The 20,681-nt window shown below is 44.4% G+C and overlaps 1 non-coding gene and 1 pseudogene across 1 annotated transcript; one reads left to right on the forward strand and one right to left on the reverse strand.

The window, feature by feature from the left end:
• Nucleotides 1-20,681, forward strand: part of LOC140189847 (histone H2AX-like) — an 836,563-nt pseudogene that overhangs the window by 304,681 nt on the left and 511,201 nt on the right.
• trnat-agu (transfer RNA threonine (anticodon AGU)) lies at nucleotides 125-198 on the reverse strand. Its single transcript has one exon. It is a non-coding gene; the product is annotated as a tRNA-Thr (tRNA).

Genomic DNA, 20,681 nt, shown 5'->3' on the forward strand with positions numbered 1-20,681 from the left:
TATTATTGTTCCGTTCCATTTTGCGACATTGTGCTGTGTGAAATGTAATTTATAGTGTAATTGTGTTAAGTGTAATTTTCCTCAAAGCCGCCGTCATCACACGGCAATTCACACCATAACTTAAAGGCTCCGCTGGGATTTGAACCCAGGATCTCCTGTTTACTAGACAGGCGTTTTGACCAGTTAAGCCACGGAACTCTCGCGTTGTCCAGCAGCTGTAATAATGACAGTTCACTTGCATTAACTCTTCTTCATCTGCTAGCGAGAGAAATGCTTCAGATTCAGACTGTCAAGATGGAATAAAACAAAGTAGACCGTATTGAGATACTCACCCCAAAATAGTCTGCATGCATAATAAAGGTTCCTACTGTCACCACAGCTCACTTGTTTTCAGAACATTGCTCGAATTTACAGATAATCAGCCGGGAGGCAGTGGCAGATCCACCAGCCGCGAGACCTCACACGTGCGGAAGGACTGTCTCCACTTAAACAGAGAGAACAGCAGTAAATGTGTGCTGACGGTTTGCAGAGTTTGGACAAATCCACTACTCTGAGGATTGTTGTTAAGTTTTTTTGTCAATAGGAGGCTGAAGGTATAAAATTGCCCAGATTTCCTGATAACAGGTGTTAATGTGTGCAGGGAGGGTGGCCATACGCAGGGTAAAGGGAAATACGTTGGACGGTAAATGGTTTTTAAAGAGCACCATGTGGGAAACTCGTAGCATTATTCAATAGGTCAGAAGTTGAACGGCAAGACATCTCGGGTCAGATCTATGGGATCAGTACTTTCGGTGACATTACTGAGCCTCAGAGAAAACAATTCTGAATTTGTCAAAGGAACGGTACTCATATGCATGGCAATAACCGGGTGAGGTCCCGATGCTTGTACGGAGACTTAAACCGCCTGATTCTGGGATCCACTGACATTGTATCCGCTAGGACCATATTAAAGGCCTTGCTAATGTCCATGAAGACAACATCCGTTGCCTTGCTTTCATCACTTTCCTGGTAATTTCGTCAAAAAACTGTATACGATTGGTTGGACATGACCTGTCAAAGACGAAACTATGTTGAATAGCATTAATCAGACCCTGTCTATCCAGATACTTACATTTCCAGCACCAAAACATTTGCCATCACTGACATCAAGCTCACCGGGCTATAAGTTTTCCGCTCATTTTTAAAGCCTTTCTCAAGCAATGGAACAACATTAGCTGTCATTCAATGCCCCGGCAATTCACCTGTGGCTGAGAACGATTGAAGTATCTCTGCTAGGGCTCCTTTAATTTCTGCACCAGCTTCCCAAATGGTCTAAGGAGATATCTTGTCTGGCCGTGGGGATTAATCCACACTAATTTTCTTCAAGACAGCAACTACCTCCTCCTCTGCAATCTGTCTCCGGTGCAAACCACACTGCTGTTTTCCTCACATCTCTAGACTCCGTGTCTATCTGCTGAGGAAAGAAAGGAAAAAGAAGCCCTATAAAGTCTCCACCCACCTGTGACACCTCTATGCATAGAAGCCCACGCTGATCTTCAAGAGGACCAATTCTATACCTTGCTATCCTTTGCTCTTAATATAGCTGTAGAAGCCATTGGGACTCTGAAAGTTTCAAAGATAAAAGTACATTTATCATGAAAGTATGTACACAGAATACAACTCAGAGATGTATCTTCCCGCAGGCAGCCATGCAAAAATAAACAGAAACACCGCGGAACTTGTTCAAAACAAAAATATATCGAACACCGAATGCGCGAAGTAAGATAACAAATCGCGCAAATGTCACATAGCAAACAGAATCTTAATCACCAAACCAAGGAGTCCTTGAAGCGGTCTAGGAAGGTTCAGTTTAATTCAGTTCAGTTCTGTTTGGTGTTGTGTAGTTTGTTGATCGCAGGCTGCAGAGCTACTGAGCGTCAAAGCGCTCTGATCAAAGTTGAAAACAATAGCAATAAAAAGGAGAAACCATTAGCACATGTAACATCAACCAGGGAGGAGACCGCACAGATCAAACTTTGCCCAAGACTCAAGACTCTTGAATCTTCCCCCCCCCCCACCTTCCCCCATGCAGGCGCGACCGAGAGGGTGAAGACCGGTTAAATGATGTAGGCTGACGGCAATGAACACCCGCTTGCTTCCGCTCTCACCCTCGTCGATTTCAACCTTCCTCGACGCTTTTATTGATGAGATCGGCAAGTAGTCATAGTCATACTTTATTGATCCCAGGGGGAAATGGAGCCGATCTTTGGTCTGTGCTCTCTTGTTAGGCTGCGCACTCTGTTCTCAACCTCTCTAAATCCCCCCAGAGATACCAAAACGGCAGATCACTCAGTCGGCCCAAAAACACATGTTCAAACAATATATGTTGCACCGTTTCTTATCGAGTGGACTCCATACAAAATCTGAACACACTTAGCAAACTCGATCACATGTAACCCTTTTACTGTATGGGAGTTCCAGTCAATATGTGGAGATTTTAAATCAGCCACTACCACAGCCTTATTTTTCTTGCAACTGCCTGATAGCTGTGCACAAATTTACTCCTCTGACTATTAGCTGTTCTATAATATAATCCTATTAATCCTTTTTTTTAATTCCTGTTCCATCTATTTAGCCTCAATGGATGAGATCTCCAGTCTGTCCTGTCTGAACACTGCAGTGTCATATTCCCTCATCAGTAATTCTAGCCCTTCCCCGTTAATCTCTCCCACTCTGTCACACCTGAAACAATGGACACCTGGAACATTGAGCTACCAGTCATGGACTTCCTTCAACCAGTGAGGCTGCTCCTCCAGCAACCAATGTCATAATTCCACGTGCTCATCCATCGTACCTGCAATGCTTTCTGTATCGAAATAGACAGAACTCAGAACATTATTCCCATCATGCTCAACCTTTTGATTCTCGATTTTGTATGTTGGCTGAACAACATTGTTGCTCACAACTACTCCACAATTGCCCAGCCACTCTCGTTCTCATACCCCTGTAAATGAATTTAATCAAGAGTAAAATGATGTATATTGGAAGGTCTAACCAGGACTTATACCATGAATCATCCCCCTAATGACCCTATCACTTCAGGCTCTGAGGCTGACATGAAAGCATGCTTCAGGAGGGTGAATCCATGAAATGCAGACATCCCAGACGGCGTACCTGGCCAACCACTAAAGACCCGCCCTGATCAACTGGCTGGAGTGTTCAGTATCTTTAACCTTTTGCTTCCGCAGTCTGGGATACCCACCTTCTTTAAGCGGTCTTCAGTTATAACCAAGACTAACGTGGTAACCTGCTTCAATGACTACTATTCAATACCACTGTGATGAAGTGCTTTGAGAAGTTGGTCATGAAACACATCAACTTCTACCCGAGAAGTAACCTTCCAGTTTGCCTACCACCACAGCAGGTCAATAGCAGATGCCATTTCATTGGCTCTTTACTCAACAATGGAACAGCTGGACGGTGAAGATAGATAAGTAGATCAGGATGCTTTCCCTCGACCACAGCACAGCATTCAATACTATCATCCCCTCAAAACTAATCAATATGCTTCAAGACGTTGGCCTCAATATCTCCTTGTCCAATTGGATCCTTGATTTCTGCACTTGCCCAGTTGGGCAACAACATTTCCACAGTCTTCATCATGACAGGTGCACCAAAATTTTTTCTGCTTAGTCCACCTGCTCTGCTCACTTCGCACTTACGATTGAAAGGCTACGCATAGCTTCAGTGCCTCCTTTGTTGATGACACCACTGTTATTGGCTGAATCAAAGGTAGTGACGAATCAATTACGAGGAGTGAGATTGAAAACATGGCTTAGTAGTTCCACAGTAACAACTTCTCAATCAATATCAACAAGAGCCATGTGATGATTATTGACTTCAGGATGAGTAAGCCTTATGAGTGGGTCCTCATCAGAGTATCGGAGGTGGAGATGGTCAGCAACTTTAAATTCTTCAGTGTTATTATTTCAGAAAATCTGTCCTGAGTCTAATACGCAAGTTTCATTTAAAAAAAAACACAGCAGTACCTTTACTTTCTTAGAAGTTTGCGAAGATTTGGCACGTCAACAAAAATTTTGACAGACTTCTATTGATGTACAGTGAAGAGTATATTGACTGATTGCATCATAGTCTGGTATGGAAACATCAATGTCCTTGTCCTGATACATCTTACATTAAAATAAATACTCTTCAATCCATCCTATTGTCTGCAAGTTTGCCCTCTCAACTGCTTATCCTTCCCCACAGTCTCTCTGCAAGCTGCATCTGCCTGTATACCAACTGTCCCATCTTCTGACTTATCACATTGTTTCCCATCCCTTTGCCAAACTAGTTGGAACATTCCCAAGAGCTGCAGCAAAGCTACCCAAAGGATATTGGTCCCCTTCAAGTTTTGGTGTAACCCGTCCTTTTTGTACCGGTCATACGTTCCCCAATAATCCACAGATTTGGCACTTTACCTCCTCAGACACACATCTACCAAATCGCACTGTCCTTACCCTTATTGATGCATGGTACAGACACCAATCAGAGATTATTACCCTTGAAGTCCTGCTTTTCGGCTTCTTGCCTAGCTCCCTGTATTCTATCTTCAGGGCTTCCTCCCTTTTCCTACCTATGTTGTTGGCAGAACATTCTGGCTGCTCACCCTCGCAGTTTAGAATACAGTCGAACCGATATGAGACCTGGCATGTGGGAAGCAACATGCTATCCCAGAGTCCCTTTCATGTTCACAGAATCTCCCGTCTACTCCCCTATCTATGGAATCCCCTATCACCATTGCTCTCTTCTCCCTCTTCCCTTCTAAGCCATAGAGCCAAAGTCAATGCCAGAGAGCTGGTTGCTGCGGCTTTCCCCTGGTAAGTGGTTTCTCCCCATCCCGCCCAGCAGTTTCAAAACATATTGTTGAGTGGAATGGCCAGAGGGCTACACTGAACTATCTGTCTATTCCCTATCCCTCTACTTACAGTCACACATATACCTTTCTTTTGCAATTTAATATGGATTACAAATATTAGTGCCAGTGACTAGTGGTGTCCCGCAGGGGTCGGAGCTGGGGCCGCTTCTCTTAATGCTGTATATCAATGATTTGGATGGGTTTGTTGCCAGGTTTGCAGATGGTACGAAGATTGGTGAAGGGGCAGGTAGCATTGCAGGCAGGCTGGAGAAGGACTTGGATTAGGAGAATGGACACGAAAGTGGCAAATGAAATACAATGTTGGAAAATGCATAGTCATGAACTTTAGTTGTAGAAATAAATGTGCAAACCGTTTTCTAAATGGGGGAGAAACTCCAAAAATCTGAGATTCAAAGGGACTTGGGAATCCGTGTGCAGAACACCTTAAAGGTTAACTTGTAGGTAACGTCGGTGTTGAGGAAGGCAAATGCCATTTTGGCATTTATTTCAAGAGGTCTAGAATACAACAGCAGGGATGTGATGCTGAGGTCTCACATTATGAACAGTTTTGGCGTCCTCACCGAAGAAAAGATGTGCTGGCATTTTAGAGGGTCCAGAGGCGGTTCACAAGGATGATTCCGGTAATGAAAGGGTTATCATTAGAGCAAAGTTTAGTGGCTCTGAGTCTGTACTCGTTGGAATTCAGAAGTATGGTTGGGGAGGAATCTTATTGAAACCTTACGAATGTTGAAAGCCCTAGACAGAGGAGATGGGGAAAGGATGTTTCCCATGGTGGGAGAGTCTAGGACAAGAGGGCATAGCCTCGACATAGAGGGGTGCCCTTTCAAAACAGATGCGGAGAAATTTCTTTAGCCAAATTGTGGGGAATTTGTGGAATTTGTTGCCAGATGCAGCTGTGGAGGCCAGGTCGTTGGGTATATTTAAGGTAGAAATTGATAGGTTCTTGGTTACAGGGAGAAGGCGAGGAACTGGGTTTTAGGAGGAGGGAAAAAGGATCAGCCATGATTGAATGGCGGAGCTACTCGATGGGTCAGATGGCCTAATTCTGCTCTTGTGTCTTATGGTCTTATCCTCTTCCTTTTCAATCCCAAAGCAGGGTCTCTGCCTGAAACGTCGACTATTTATTCACGTCCATAGATGCTGCTTGACCTGCTGAGTTCCTCCAGCGTTTTTTTTTATTCACGTGTTGCTCTGGATTTCCAGCATCTGCAGTTTCCCTTATGTTGATCAAATTCAGAAATCAGATTTGTAAACAGAGTGGGAGCTCCCACTATTCCTTAAAATTTAGCTTGCAGCTTGAATTGGCGGTAAGGAAGGCAATTGCAATATTAGCATTCATTTCAGAGGACTAGAATATAAAAGCAAAGATATAATGCTGTACACGAGTAATTCTGCAGATGGTGGAAACCGAGAGGAGCTCAAAGAAAATGCTGGAGGATCTCAGTGGGTCAGGCAGCATCTCTGCAAAGGAATAAACAGTCAACGTTTCAGGCTGAGACACTCCATACGACTTGACCTTTCACCAGGAACGTAATGCTGAGGCTCTATAAAGCATTGGTCAGACAGCACTTGGGTTGTTATGAGCAGTTTTGAGTCCCTTATATAAGAAAGGATAGAATCGTAAGTATAGAACAGTATATCACTAGAACAGGCCCTTTGACGCACAATGTTGTGCCGAACGAATTAAATTAGTAACCAAATGACCAAAGAAACTTCTGCCTGCACATTGAATTCCCCCAATGACAAAAAGCCCATTGTTTTTACATGTTTCCTTAATCTGCATGCATATATGTTCCTCAATGTCGTGATAGCTACTGGGGGACGGACTGTCTGTAGTATAATCCCCTAAGAGTGATTGCACCCTTCCTATTTTTGTTCTACCATATACTGCAGGCTCAGTGGACAAGCCCCCATTCTGTCCCCTCTGACTGCAGCTGTGAATCTGTCCCTGATTAGTAATGTAACTCCTCCCGCCCCCATCCTTTGCACCTCTCACTATCTTTTCAAAAATATCGAAACCCTGGAATATTAATCACCCATTCCTGTCCCTATCTCAACCAAGTCTCTGTAATGGCCACAAAATGATGCTAACCCATGCTCCAAGTTCATCACCTTTATTTATAATACTCCTAGCATTAAAAGACGCACACTTCAAGCTATCCATCGTCTCATATCCATTACTTTGCTCCTGCCAGCTTTTACTCCCTAACATTTGCCTTCCTCTCCATCCCTACACTTTCTGACCTGATGCTCTGGTTCCCAATCTCCTTCCAAATTAATTTAAACCTTCCTGAGCAACACTATCGAACCTTCAGGCCAAGATATTGGTTCACCTCCAGTTTAGGTGAATCCATCCTTTTTGTACAGGTCACTCCTGACCCAGAAGATCTTCCAATAATCCAAGAACCTGAAACCCTGCTCCTTGGTTCCCCAGCACTCATTCATCTGTACTATCATCCTATTCCTGCATTGACTAGCATTTGGCACGGGGAGTAATGTAAACGTTTGTACCTTGGAAGTCCTGCTCTTCAGTCTCTTTCCAACTCTCAATACTCACTGTCCAAGACCTCTTCCCTCTTTCTACCAATGTGCACCACGACTTCTAGCTGCTTACCTTACCCCTTGAGAGTATTCTGCAGCTGCTCTGGGACAGCCTGGACCCTAGCACCTGGGAGGCATCATACCATCTTGAGATATGACCAAGAGCATGACATCTCTTTCACAGCTAAATAATATGCTGTCCCCTTACTATTGAATCTCCAATCACTATCACTCCGTCTGGCCTTAGCCTTCCCTGGTGAAGAAATTCCTCTCATGCCCAGTGACCAGGATTCGGAATCGGGTGCAGCAATAATTACAGAGTTCAACGCAAAAGTCACTTTTGAACTTGCCTCTGCATTTAACAACTGCAATGTTGAAATATCCAGCACGCAGCCGATTTCAATTTCTCCTCATTGTAAACTCAATGTGTCACGAAGAGGGATGAATGAGTGAATCCCTTCCCATATTCAGAGCAGGTGAACGGCCTCTCCCCAGTGTGAATTGACTGGTGACTCTGTAGGTCAGATGTCTGAGTGAATCATTTGCCACAGTATGGACAATTGAATGGTCGTCCCCATTGTGAACTAACTGGTGTGCCAGTATTTGCGATGACTGAGTAAATCCTTTTCCTCAGTCAGAGCAGGTGAATGGCCTCTCCCCCGTATGAACTGATTATGTGTCCGGAAATCCCTTAGAACAACGAGAACAGGTTAATGGCCTCTCCCGAGTGTGAACTGACTGGTGACTCTGTAAGTCAGATGACTGAGTGAATCTCTTCCTAGTCAAAACAGGTGAACGGCCTCTCCCAAGTGTGAACTGACTGGTGTGCCAGTCATTGAGATGACTGGGTATTATCCTTTCCTTCAGTCAGAGCAGTTGAATGGACTCTTCCTAGTGTGAACTGATTGGTGTCTGTATAGACTGGATGACCGAGTGAATTCCTTCCCACACGTGGAACAGGTGAACAGCCTCTCCCCAGTGTGTACTCGCTGGTGTCTCTGTATGGTGGATAATTATGTGAATCCTTTCCCACAGTCTGAGCAGGTAAATGCCTTCTCCCCAGTGTGAATTCGCTGATATACCTTCAGTTGAGATGACTGACTGAATCCTTTCCCAGAGTCTAAGACGGTGAACGGTTTCTCCCCAGTGTGAACTCGCAGGTGTGTCTGCACGTTGGATGACTGAATGATTCCCTTCCCACATTCTGAGCTGGAAGATGCTCTCTCCCCAGTGTGAACTTGCTGGTGTGCCAGCAGGGTATATAAATGAGAGAATCGCCTTCCACAGTCTGACCAGATAAACGGCCTCTCTCCACTGTGAACTTGCTGATGTTGTTATAGGGAGGTGGCTGGGAACGGACCCAAGTGCAAGACACAGACACTGAAGTACTAGGGACTGACACTAGGATACAGGCTGAGGGCAAGGACATGGACACGAAAACCGGGAACCCGGAACAGGACTGGACAAGAGGGCTAGGAGCCCGGGCTTGGACTCCGAGCCAGTCACTGGACAAGGACCCAGTAACTGGGTCTTGCCTCTGGCTCGTACCCCAGAACTAGGCAAGGACGAGACTTGGCAGGCGAGCAGGACCAGGCTGGAATCTTCAGGCTTGAGTCTAGAGGCGAGGCTTGGCAGGAGGCAGGCGGCTGGAATCTTCAGGATTGAGGCTCGAGGCGAGGCTTGGCAGGAGGCAGGAAGCTGGAGTCTTCAGTCTTGAGGTTAGAGACTAGAGGCGAGGCTTGGCAGCAGGCTGGAGGCTGGAGTCTTCACGCTTGATGCCGAAGGCTAAAGGCTCCTCCTGGGAAGGGTGCGGATCACCACCCGACAGAGGCAAGGGACAGGAAGGGACAGAACCAACCGCAGGTAACGGCAAGATGGCCTGGCTTACCCGACGGAGGCAAGAGTTAGGAAGGGACAGAACCAACCGTAGATAACGGCAATACGACATGGCTTACCCGACGGAGTCAAGGGACAGGACGGGAGGTAGGTACAGGGTGGCTGCAGGACAAGACAACAGGCGAGACAAGGCGAGAGTGAGCAGCAAGACAAGACAGGGCTTCAGGCGAGGAAACGGAAGGCAGAGGAAGGGATATAAGGAGTAAGGACAAGAGCAATCCAGCAGCTACGCCCTGATCTCTGAAGGTAATTATGCAGCCAGCCCCACCGAACATCAACTGGCTTAATTAGAGCTCAACAAGAACAGAAGCAGGGTAGACAGGAAAACCTGGAGCAAGGGTCGATGGACCGGACCGTGAACCGGAATACGGACTTCACGGACGGACCAGGACAGCTGTACCTTCAATAGAGATGACGGAGTGAATCCCTTCCTACAGTCTGACAGGCGCATAGCCTGCGCCCAGTGTGAACTTGCTGGTGTGTCTGCAGGCCGGAAGACTGAAAGAATCCCTTCCCACACACAAAACAGATGAGTGATATCACCCCAGTGCGAACTGGCTGGTGTTTCAGTCGGGTGGATGAGTGAGTGAATTCCTTCTCACATTCAGAACAGCTGAATGGCCTCTCTGCAGTGTGAATTCGCTGGTGTGCCGGGATTTCAGATGTCTGAGTGAATCCCTAACTGAGCCAGTCCTAACTGACTGGGGTCTACAAGTAAGGAAATCCAGGATTTAATTGCACAGGAGGGTCTTGAGGCCCAGGTCTCGGAGTTTACTGACTACTTTAGAGGGGATAATGGTGTTAAATGCCGAGCTGAAATCAATAACGAGCGTCCTGATGTATGCACCTTTACTGTGGAGATGCTCCAGGGTTGCGTGAGTGAGATAGCACCGGCTGTAAACCTTTTTCATTGGTAATCGAATTGAAGGAATCCAAGACGCCTCTCAGACAGGAGCTGATTTATCAAGGACAAGACGCTAAACGGAGTTAATGCGTGGAGGGATCTTGGAGTCCACGTTCATAGCTTCTCAAAGGTGGCAACAGAAGTTCATGGGGTGGTGAAGAAGGAATATACCATGCTTGCCTTTAGTACTCGAGGCATTGAGTTCAAAGCTCAGGAAGTTATGCTGCAACTTTGGAAAACTTTAGTTAAGCCGCATCTGGAGTATTGCATACATACATTTCTGTTTGCTCGATTATAGGAAGCGATATCTTGGCTTTGGAGAGGGTGCAGAATAGGAATATCAGGATGTTGCCTGGAATGAAAGGCACGTGATATAACGAGAGATTGGACAAACACAAGTCGTTTTCTCTCGAGCGTCGGAGGCTGAGGGGAGACTTGATAGAGTTTTATCAGACGAGGAGAGGCATAGATAGAGTTGACAGACAACATCTTGTCCCCCAAAGCTGAAATCCCTAATTCCAAACGGCATGCATTTAAGGTAGGAGGGTGTAATTTTTATGGTAGATGTTAGAGGCAAGTTTTCTACACCTAGAGTGATGGATGCCTAGAATCCGCTACCAGGCGTGGTTGCAGAAACGGATGCATTCGGGACTTTTAAGAGACATTCAGACAAGCAGATGAATGTGAGGAAAATATATGGGTATAGACATTGTACCGGCATGAGAGTTGAGTTCAGTTGCAATCTGATGATTAATTTATTTGGTTCAGTGGAAGATCGTGGTCCTCATGCTGTGTTGTTCTATGTCGCATGTTCTATTAACGCTGGGTTCAGAAATAATCTGTAAATTTTAAGAAGCTCCTATAATATTTTTGTGCAACATTAAGCCCTTCATTGAGGCCATTGTTCCAGGACATCTTTGCATTATGACTTCCACCTTTTTCGCATTATTACAATGACACTGGTCAAATAAAGACACTTAACTTCGAATAAGGAAGAGACACATGACTGCTCAGCCGCGGGTCTTACATATGATATCAGAATTTACTCTGTCTTGCCGTGCAGATCAGGTTTCATATCCTGTTGGTCTGTTGATGCATCTTCTCATGAAATGAATATACGGCGGTTTATTATGCACCCCGTCTAAGCTTCTCTATGCCATAAGGTTAATCAGTTCCGCCAGCACCACACTAATGTGTTCATGCAGTGTCACCCGATTCCACGAACATCAAGAGAAGAAATTTTGCGGATGCTGGAAATCCAAAGTAACACAGCTACCATGGAACGTAGCCGCAGGTGTAATTTCCACTCTTTTCCAAATCATTTTTCTGGATGTGGAAGATGTCTGATTTGTTCTGTGCAACAGCTGGCCGTAAGAAAAGCGTCAATTAGCTGATCTCTGTTCACGTTCAGGTGGAATGTAGAGACCGAGGTCTCCCTCGGTACTGAGCAATTAAACGTTACGCCTTTTTCCTCCGCAATCAGACTGGAATCCAGCGACAAGATGGGCCTGGGCAGATCTGCAAACGCAAGGGAATCAAAGAGAACACGAAGACCAGTTGAAATTAAGATGATTTTATCACCTAACACAGCGACCAAAGAGCAAGAAAGAACAAAGGCTTTCAGTCTTTACCATTTTCACTCTTGGCCTTCACGACCACTCTAAAGGGTAAATAAGAGTAAGTTACATTAATTCTACATCAAACCTCCAGAAACCTTTCAAAACCGCCTCACAGAAAAGCCCTCGTCACTATTCCGTTATTTCCTTTTGAAAACGCTGTCCTGTCGCAAACCGGTTCTCAGTCCTCCCCATTTGTACAAGTATCAGCTTTGAAACTACGTCTGTCAATCAAGCACTCTATTCCCTGGAACTAATCTCACATACAACAGAATCATGACGGAAATAAAAAGAACAGTACGTCAACCAAAACAACCCCCACTTATCGGCATTCAATTATTCCATGGCTGCATTCTTATCTCAACGACACCATTTCACCGTATCTCCGTCATCATATCATTCTCTGGATCCGGTACTCTACCAACTTTATAAACGAAAATAGAGGGCACAGATGAAAACAATATATGACACAAATGATCACAGTCTCTCGGATCCCTATCCTTGCTTACAGATTATGTAACACCACACGTAAGCGCTTAAGATACAAATATTTCTTCTATTTATCAGAGCGTAACTGGTAATTTGAAACATTGCTTGGACGGAGAATTAGACAATGATTAATATACTCTGTACACGTTAAAAGTTGTTATCCAATTATTGAACGATCCTTAACTAGATACTTATGAAGAGTTATGATGAAGAAAATTCGCTCAGGTGTATATTAACATTATTTCTACTCTTCAGCTGTGAATAGCGTTCAATTGCCCCACAGGCTAGACTGGGGAATTATATGAATTATATAAACTTACCCTTGGGACCATGATGTATGGCCCAAAAGAAGCAATGGAGTCTACTAAGCATAATAATGTGATTTGAACGGAGATTCACAGATGTACTCTGGAATTTTATGATAGATATCGCTGGAACATTCATTTTGGTTCACTTTTGTATGACAATTATTTCACCAGCAGGGGGTAGTGTGAATTAGATTTGGAGCCAACATCTGTGAGGTTAATTACTGAATGGAGGGCGATCTAATAGAAGCAAACTAACTGAAGCGGCTCAGAATTCACCATGACATAGAGGGAGACCAATCAGTCCATCTGTTCTATCAGAGTTACCCCATCTATCATTGCTTCCCATATCCTGGCTACTGTTCGGAGGCCATCTGGGTCTTTTTACCTTTGTAGTTTCTTAACTCTACCCTCAATGATTCTAATTCTTCTGATCCTATGTTAACTACTTATGAGATTTTAATGTCACATTTTAACAACAAAGTCGCCCCACCCACCCCTCCCCTGCCTACCTGCCTATATTTATATACAATGTTCATCCTTTTATGTTAGGCTCCTAACCCTGATCGTTGTTCAGCCATGACTCAGTGATGCTCACAACATCATACCTGCCACTCTCTGACTAAAGTACAAGATCAGCTACCTTATTCCGTATGCCTCGTGCATTGAAATATAACTCCTGCAGTCCTGTATTCAACACCCTTTTCAGTTTGCCCCAAATGTTACCAGAAGTTAAATTCTTATCTATTTCTAAAATATTATGTAATAGGGTTTCGAATTTATGTTACTGCGGAGACTAATTAAAATGTCGTCATTGTTATGTTAATCTGGAGAATGCGGCTTTGTTGTGTTAAACGTTGAGAATGTTTGCGCTAGCAGCTTGTTTTGGTTTCGGGTATGATAAGAAAATGCTATTAACCAATTGGGATTGTTGTTATGGTTTTGGTGTATTTGAAGATACTGTATGCGCGGGGTTTTGGGGCAGAAGGCGGGAGAGAGAGTCAGAGGATGGACCAGGTGCTGTGATGTCCGCTAACGGGGTCGGACCCCGAGGAGGGCGTTCGGCGAGGAGATTGAGACGGACTAGTGTGGAGCGTCTGGTCGACCACCGTTGTTGGACCCAGGCGGCCGGTCGAGGTAGTCCGAGGGGTCGCAGGGTGAAGAAGAAGTTCCTTGACCTCCAACTGTTTTGTGCAAGAAGAGACTGAACTTTGATAAGTGTGGCACCTTTTATATTTTATTTTCTCTTAATTATATAGTTCCAGTAATATCTATAAACTGTAAATCATTTAATTGCATCTGGTGTATTGTCTGTTATTTGGGCGGGGTGGGGTACATCACACAGCATCCACACAAACTAATTACTCAGTTTGGCGGGGCCGAGGCTGTTTCCCTAGACGACAGCGAGCCGAGCGACCCTGAGGGTGACCAGAGAGGCTACACATGTATTTCTCTCAGTTCCTCCATCTCACCGGACCCTCTGTCCCCTACTATTTCCGGAAGATTATTTATGTCCTCCTTAGTGAAGACAGAACCAAAGTAGTTATTCATCGATGAATGTTTCCATCGAGGAACGAGTTTGCAGACTGGATATTGAACTTTTTACTTTTGGACTTCGGCCACATTATCCACCGTTATACATCACATGGCGGCACGGGAGGACATTCCTGCCTGTGGGCATCGAACGTGCAGCTCCTCCCGTGGAGGGTCAGATACCCTGAGCCAATAGACTGGTCCTGGACTTCTGCGTTTGCATTTTGCTGTTTGATTGTTCGTGGTTTTTGTATTGCAATATTTACGGTCTATTCTTGGTTGGTGCGGCTGTAACGAAATCAAATTTCCCTCGGATTAATAAAGTATATCTATCTATCTACCTATCTATCAATTGGTCTGCCATGTCCTTGCTCCCCATAATCAATTCACCTGTTTCTGTCTGTAGGGGACCTACATTTCTCTTGATTAATCTTTTTCTTTTCACATATCTATAAAAACTTTTACAGTCAGTTTTTATGTTCCTTGCCAGTTTTCTCTCATAATCTTTTTTCCCTTTCCTAATTAAGCCCTTCGTCCTCCTCTGCTGGACTCTGAATTTCTCCCAGTACTCAGGTGAGCCACTTTTTCTGGCTAATTTGTATGCTTCTTCTTTGGAATTGATACAATCCATAATTTCCCTTGTCAGCCACTGGTGCACTACCTTCCCTGACTTATTCTTTTGCCAAACTGGGATGAGTAATTGTTGTAGTTCATCCATGCGATCTTTAAATGCTTGCCATTGCATCTCCACCGTCAACCCTTTAAGTGTCAGTTGCCAGTCTGTCATAGGTAATTCACGTCTCATACCTTCAAAGTTACCCTTCTTTAAGTTCAGAACCTTTGTTTCTGAATTAACTATGTCACTCTCCATCTTAATGAAGAGTTCCACCATATTATGATCACTCTTACCCAAGGGGCATCGCACGAAAAGATTGCTAACTAACCCTTCCTCGTTGCTCAATACTCAATCCAGAATGGCCTGCTCTCTAGTTGGTTCCTCGACATGTTGGTTCAAAAAAACATCCCGGATACTTTCCAAGAAATCCTCTTCCTCAGCACCCTTACCAATTTGGTTCACCCAATCTATATGTAGATTGAAGTCACCCATTATAACTGCTGTTTCTTTATTGCACGCATTTCTAATTTCCTGTTTAATGCCATCCCCAACCTCACTACTACTGTTAGGTGGTCTGTACATAACTTCCACCAGCGTTTTCTGCCCCTTAGTGTTATGCAGCTCCACCCATATCGATTCCACATCCTCCCGGCTAATGTCCTTCCTTTCTATTGCGTTAATCTCTTCTCTAACCAGCAATGCTACCCCACCTCCTTTTCTTTCATATCTATCCCTCCTGAATATTGAATATCCCTGAACGTTGAGCTCCCATCCTTGGAGCCTGGAGCCATGTCTCTGTGATCCCAACTATATCATATTCATTAATAACAATCTGCACTTTTAGTTCATTCTTCTTGTTACGAAAGCTCCTTACATTGACACAGAAAGCCTTCAGGATCGCTTTTACAACAGTCATAGCCCTTATACAATTATGTTGAAAAGTGACCCTTTTTGATTTTTGCCCTTGATTTGCCGGCCTGCCACTTTTACTTTTCAGCTTACTACTTTTTTGCTTCTATCCTCATTTCACACCCCTCTGTCTCTCTGCACTTGTTCCCATCCCCCTGTTGTGAACTAACCTCCTGTCTCCAGTCTCTTTAATTTGATTCCCACACCCCAACCATTCTTGTTTAAAGTCACCTCAGTAGCCCTCGCAAATCTCCCCAGAACCTTGGATGTCTGGAGAGGTGATGAATTTAGTCAGGAAGAAAAAAGGAAAAGTAGGTAAATTTTCAGATGTTAAGATCAAAGAAACACTTGAGGAATATAAAGACACCAAAACAGAACTAAAGAAGGGAATTAGAAAAGTTAGGAGGGGCCTTGAAATGTTCTTGGCCAAGAGGAATAAGTTGAATCCCAAAATATTGCATACGTACATCAAGAACAACAGAATAACCAGAGAGAGAGTGGGGCCACTCAAGGATAAAGGAGAAGCACTTGCTTAGATCTGGAGAATTCGTGTCAGGTACCTAATGAGTACGTTGCTTCAGAATTTACCACGTGAAAAAATATGGAAGACCAGGAGATCAGTGCTGAGTGTATAAACATGTTAAGGCATTTGGAAGTCAAGGAGGAGGAAGCATTGGGCCTCCTCATGAGTATTAAGGTGGATAAGTCCCCAGGGTCTGATAGGATTTACCCCAGTATGCCGTACAGTTGCAGCAGAATCTCCCTGCTCTTCAATTCAAAACCTCTCGCAATGATAGTCAACATTCCTTTTGCCTTTTTGATAGCCCAGGTGGACTGAGTGAATGAATCTCTTCACAGACACAGAAAAGGTGAACTATCCCTCACCGATCTGAATTTTCTGGTGCATCTTCAGCTTGGACGACTGCATGTTTCGCTTCCCGCAGATAGAACAGGTGAACTATCTCACTACGGTGTGAACGTGCTGATATATCTTCAGTCTGGATGAGTGAACAGATTCCTCCCATACACAGAGAAGGTGAATGGTCTCCCCTCAGTGTGTCCTCACTGATGTTCAAGGCAACGCTGAGTGACTGAATCCCTTCCCACACTGAGAGAAGGACAATTATATCTCCGTGTATTCAACTCTTTGGCAATTCATCAAGTCAGATGTCAGATGTAGTGAATCCGTCGGCCAGTCAATGCAGTTGAGGAACTAATCTCCAGTGAACAAATGCTGCTGTGTTCACAGCATCCCAGCTCCAGTGGATTACACAAAGTCAAAACAGAAAACCCCATTTCAGACACAAAGCAGGCTTCCAGATGGCACGAGATACCTCTTCATCTCCACTGATTTACAACAGATATGTTGGTGCGAGAAGGGAAATTTCTGGTCTCTCCTTAAATACTTGTACAGCGACAGCAAAACTGACCTGTAGTCTTTGAGATTCCTGTGCACAAACTATTTGCTGTTTCTAACCTGTAAAAAGGTTTACAAAATACATCGATGCATGAAGGACAATATTTCGGATGAGATCATTGCCATCTCTATGATGAGCGATGACATCACACTGTTACACTGAGGATTTACGCCAATTGGAAGAACAACTCCTCATCTCTTAACTGGGCAAAGATCAGACATCTGGACTGAGCCTCAAATTCTCTGCTTTCCTGTCTCTATCAGAATAGGCAATTTCTGCCCAACATCAACCTGTGACTTGACTCAGTTTGTCTCCATCAGTATTACTTCAACTTCTGCTCACGTCCCACAATGCCACAAAGAGCACATTATATTGCATGGCTGATCCTGGAGACTTTCTAATTACTCTGACCCCCACCGCCCCCCTCACAAGGTGATTGACGGTGGTGAACTAATGGCAATGCCAATGAATACGAAGGGAAGGACAGTAGGGTTTCTCATTGGAGAGTGGCAATTTAGTGTTGTGAAAGCTACAGGTCACTTGTTACCCAATACCTAGTGAGAATGGTACAAAATATGTTCTAATGGGTAGAGAGGTCCAGAAGGTAAAACAAATGTGATTTTCTCAAGAAGTAAAGCCAATGGAAGGATTTTGTTCTTTTTTAATTTTCCCATGCGGTACTTATTCACATTTTCATTGACTCAAAGGACGACTCTTCATTCGAGATTAACTCGGAACTATGTTAATTGTTCCGAGTTCCTAATTTTTGGATTTAGATAGCTGAAAGTCGGCGGTGTTTGGGAGATCCATTTGCTCCCATTCCGTCCGCCTGCCCCTCCAAACACGCATGACAGGATGGCAGGGAAAGCGCTGGCTGTGTAACCCATGGCTACCTGTATACCCAGAAACCCCCAGCACGAGAAACCCATCTATCTGGTCACGGTTACAACGATGAGCATGCGCTGTCGAAATGGCGCCAACATCTCTGCTCATCAGCAGAACGCTCCTCGGGACCCGGTGGGGCTGAAAAAGATGCGTCAACGACGGCAGATTTTAAAAGCAGAGGCTTCTGGGTTCCAAGGTGTCCGATGTCTGCACCGTCCCGAAATCAATATACTCAATAGAACCTACAGTCCTGATGGAAAGGCTACAGAACATAGGCCTCTGTACTACCCTCCGCAAGTGGATCCTCGATTCAAAACCGGCAGACCACAATCGGTGCGGATTGGAAATAACATCTCCACCTAAATGGCAATCAACACTGTTGCGCCACAGGGATGCGTGCTTAGTCCACTGCTCTACTTCTCTACACCGATGACTTTAGGGCCAGGCAAAGCTCAAATGCTACCTATAAACTTGCTGATGATACAACCATTGTTGATAGAGTTTCAGGTGGTGATGAAAGGGTGTACAGGAGCGAGATAGTTGAGTGGTGTCGCCACACCAAGCTCGCACTCAACGTCAGCAAGACCGAAGAGCTGATTTCATAAGGGGTAAGACGAAGAAACACAAACCATATTGGGATCGGAAGTGGACAGAGTGAGCAATTTCAAGTTCCTGGGTGTCATTATCTCCGAAGACATAACGTGGACGCTACAACACTGCCTGGAAGGAGAAATATGGGAATATTCTGGCTCATGATAACTGGATCGATGATTCTTGTATTAAACGCCTGTAGAAATGTACCAAAGTGAGGAACCATCTCAATCTCCTACATCAGTGGGAAGAGATAGTTTTGTCACAATATCTACATGCTGCTTATCAATTTCTCATCTCCCAGAAGTTATGACGAGTCCCAAGTAACTAACCTGCTTGGGTTAGTTTGAGACCCGTTGTGGACAGAATACCATCCTCTCCTCCATGCATAATGTTGACCCTTCGTGTTGCCTCCAGAACGCAGCTAGCATTATCAAAGTCCCCCTACCACCCTAGACATCTTCTCTCCTCCCTGGGCAGCAGATACAAAAGCTTGTAAGCACGAAAAACTCAGCTCAGTGGCAGCGTTTGCCATGTTAAACGCATTCTTATACTTTCAAGATGAATTCTTGGCCTCAATACCTACCTCTCTATAATTGTAACAGTCACACTAGATCTTGTATTCTGTTTTTTTTTGTTTTCTCTTGTATTACTTTAAAATAATTTTCTCTTAGAATAATTGACAATTGACTTGCCTTACTCAAGGATTAATCACACTAATAGAATGCAGCCTCAGGAAATGTTTTTATATTTCTCCCCGGGCAGCTAAATCCACCAAACTGGGTTATGTTCTTCTGTTACTGACAACCAAAGGAGTTAGGTTTTGAAAGAATTCTCTTACTCTCCACAGATACTGCCTGATCTATCAAGTATTCCCTGCGGTGTTTATTTTCCCTTGCACGTTACTCGCACAGACTCCAAACTTAGATAACTGCCTCGGTCTAATTCTCCACGGGACTGAGAGAATCGTAAACCGACACGAGCTTATCAGTTATATAAATGAAACAGAACATTATAGATGGAAATTTCATGTGGAAGTTGTACAGCTCTGGGACTCATATCATTGGATGGCAGGTCCTAGCGGATACAATGTGAGTGGATCCCAGAATCAGACGGTTTAAGTCTCCGTACCGGCATCAGGACCTAAGCCAGTTATTGCTATGCATGTGTGCACGGTACCTTTGACAAATTCAAAAATTCTGCTCTGACACTCAGTAATATCACCGAAAAAAGTGAATCCATATACCTGACAGAAGATGTCTTGCCGTTCAATTTTTCACCTATTGAGTCATGTTACGCGTTTCCCACTGGGAAAGGCCGAGCAATGTATCCACTTGCTGGGCAATGTATTTCCCTCAAGCAGCGTATTGTCACCCTCCCTGCACACATTAAAACCAAACCCAGTGTTATCAGGAACTCTGGGCAATTTTATTCCCTCATCCTATTGACAAAAAGACTCAACAACAATCCTCAGCATGGCCGACTTGTCCAACCTCCCCAAACGGTCACATCCGTTTACTGCATTTCTCTCTGTTTAAGGCAAGCGAAAGCTTTATTCAATTTTCCTTACAAACATTTCTCCGCACATTAACCAGGGTGTTCCTGCAATGCGAAGTTACTCTGCCCAATCATTCGGCCTTATCTATTCTGTTGGAAAATACCGAATAGATATGTCAGACATTTTGTTTTCAATTCCTTTTTAAAAATTTGGTTATTCCGACTATTTCTTACGTCGTTGTCCTCTGATGGTTAAATGCCTCCAGGTCTAACTCTTGAATGGTTCTTCCCCAGCTTCAAAGTTGTGAGTCATCCTCACAGCACGGATGTTACTTTAATCCTCCTTGCTTAAAGAGCCAGGACGATCACATTGCATGAAACCACCCGCCACATTGATTGAAGAAGTGCTTAAACTCATCAATTAACCCGTGACGAAGTGGTGACAATCCTTCCGCCCTTCGCATGAGGCTTCAGGGCTGGTGAATCGGTCACTGCCTCCCGGCTGCGTGTCTGTGAATTGAAGCAATGTTCCGAAAATTGTGAACTGTGGTGAGAACAGGAAC

The sequence above is a fragment of the Mobula birostris genome, chromosome 29, assembly GCF_030028105.1.
Source record: "Mobula birostris isolate sMobBir1 chromosome 29, sMobBir1.hap1, whole genome shotgun sequence".
NCBI lineage: Eukaryota > Metazoa > Chordata > Chondrichthyes > Myliobatiformes > Myliobatidae > Mobula > Mobula birostris.